The sequence below is a fragment of the Macadamia integrifolia genome, unplaced genomic scaffold, assembly GCF_013358625.1.
Source record: "Macadamia integrifolia cultivar HAES 741 unplaced genomic scaffold, SCU_Mint_v3 scaffold1801, whole genome shotgun sequence".
Taxonomy (NCBI): Eukaryota; Viridiplantae; Streptophyta; class Magnoliopsida; order Proteales; family Proteaceae; genus Macadamia; species Macadamia integrifolia.
Window position 1 is genome coordinate 79,617 of NW_024868360.1, and position 2,732 is coordinate 82,348.

At 37.8% G+C, this 2,732-nt stretch overlaps 1 protein-coding gene across 1 annotated transcript in view; it reads left to right on the top strand.

The window, feature by feature from the left end:
* Positions 1–2,732, top strand: part of LOC122064880 — a 16,680-nt gene that overhangs the window by 4,906 nt on the left and 9,042 nt on the right. The gene's annotated exons all lie outside the window — the stretch shown is intronic.

The following is a 2,732-nucleotide window of genomic DNA, read 5'->3' on the forward strand; positions in this document are numbered from 1 at the left end:
AGTTTGTACGGTTCTCCAAAAGACAAATCAAGGGAAATTTTATTTTTGTTTATTTATTTACAAAAAATAACCAAAACCGTACTCACCATTTTTTTGTCACTTTTTTTTTTTAAATTTAACTTTGCAAGTTTTGTCCTTTAGTAATAATATATAATATATTTATTTTCTCGTTTCTTCAAAACAAAAAGACTTGAGGAGAATAAATTGACTTTTATTACTGGTGGTATAATCGATCGATTTTTCATGAACGAGGCTCTAATACCATTGATAGAAAAATTAATGCGGAACGATTCATGAAGATCGATAAGCATGCATGACAAACACTACAAAAACACATTTTAGGCATACCTGAATCCATGGCTGAAGAATAAGAACTCCTCAATGTCTTCTTGTATGCTCCTCGTACAACACGATCAATGTTGGTCTTGTCTACCCTCTTTCCCTTTTGCTTTTGGTTGTTAGCATCACTTAATGGGTCAGTGATAACTATATATAGGGGTGAGGGTAGGGACTAACCCTGCAATAAAATTAGGGTTTCCTCCCCATTAAGAAAATAATACCTTAGGTCCACACATAGTAATAAATATTTCATACCATTAAGGTGTGCTAATAGAATTCAATATCTCCATAGAGATCACTTACCAATAATATTGGATTCTTTCTGCTTACTCCATCTATAGTCAACACCACTAAACCAATTTTGGAAACAAATCTTTGACTATGCTAGCCCACCTAATAGGAAATCTTACATACACTAGAGCCAGACTTTAAGATTGCACGATGCTTCAACTATGAAGAGAAGCAAAGCCTTTAAGAAATGCAGGAAAACTTTAAACATATTCCCCAACTGCCATTCTTCAACATCAAACAATCTTCTGAATAGGAACATAAGAATATGCAAGCCAACCATTTTGATTTTCTTTCTAGACAATAGCTACATTAATGAGTAACAACCACCTATTTGTTAGTCTAAAATATATATTGGTTCTGCACCCATATTTCTCCATTATTTGGGTGAAAAGAGATGTGTCATGGGGAGGACTTACAATAAATTACCAGCTTGACCAACTCCAATTTAAAAATTGATCAACTTAAGAAATCTATCATCTTCAGTTCAAGTCTAATTATTATTCAAGAAGATTTCTCATTAAAGATATCCATGTAAAATGTTTTAATTATAAAGATATGTCCATCTTGATTAAGCATTCAGATGGACTCTATTGTCATAATCAATTTTCTCATCGTTTAGAGGCTCCTTTAGGATGAAAAAAATTTAGTGTCTACAGACTCTACACTTTGCACAACCCTAAAATTGAGTCCAAAGGTGAAGCCTTCCAACATTAATGAGCAGAATCACATTAAAGGAAAGCATGTATCACGATTCCTAGACTTTAAACATATTAAGTGGATCTTGGGGGATATATAATTGAAAGTAGAACTAGATATACTCGTCGGTATACTTATGTATGAAAATATGCATTGAATCTCAATCTACAACGTTTTCCTGACATCCAATTGTCAAAATGTTTGGATTGCGCATGTACATGGCAAAAACTAAAGACTTGTAGACAATTAGCTAGAGCAGCAGGTACTGTAGCGAAACTGATTGCAAAAAAGGGTAAATCAACCACATTAAAATTACCTCACGGAAAGGTTTGTTTGATATCAAAAAACCGCTTAGCAAGACATTCAGACAAGTGTGTAATGTTGGGACAAACCAAAAAGGTTTGAGTAGAGCCGAATCTAAGTGTTAACTAGGTAAGCGTCTTGTAGTAAAAGGAGTAGCTATGAAACCTGTAGACCATCCCCATGGGGGTGGTGAAGGGAGGACCCCAATTGGTAAAAAAAAACCCACAACCCATATACATAAGGGTGTGGATTGAATTTGCGGTTTCTGGCTATGTAATGTATGCTAGTACTTTCCCATCTCTTTTTTTTTCCCCACAATAGGGGACATATATGTCATTTGGTAAGAGGAACGCGCTACGCTATGCAGTCGGAAAGGAAACATTATCATAGATATATTCATGGGGTGGGTACCCTCCGACACCGTGTGCAGCTCGGGCATCAGGGGTGAAATTACGAAACCTGTTAAATAGGGGGGTATTTAGGACATTTTAGAAGGGTGTCATTACCAGTGGGAACGTGCAGTCTGGGTTTTAAGCTGGCCGTTGTGGGAAATTTCAACCCTATATTCACAGAAAGACACTTCGCAAAACACAAAAATATATCTATTAGGCGAGTGGCCATGAGTCTGTGACCACTGACCACCCTATTATTACAAGAGAGCTCAACACCTTGAGATCTTAAGACCTTAAACCCTACAGGTATTTATCATCCCTTCGTCGGCCTCCTCTCTCTCTCTCTCTCGTCTCGACCTCAACCAGCACTTTTCTTATCCTTGGATTCTATTTCGTTTCCTCAAACATTTCCTTAGTTTCTTGAAACTCTAGGTAGGATTTTGTTGCCCCGAGCTAGGGTTAGGGTTTGTGTTTCAGTGGGTAGAAATTACTGTAACAAATCAATGGCGGAAGAAGGGGCGGTAGCAGCTGTGAGCCCTGTTCCTGTAGATCACAAGAGGAAGCTTGAAGATTTGGAGCCTGAGGCTCCAGAACAGGTGGTTTCGGACCCTCCACCGGCAGAAGCCTTGGCAGATTCAAATGAGAACTTGAACTCTGAGTCGGACGTGAATGAGGCACAGAACGTTGCTTTGAAACCTCAAGAGATCGTTG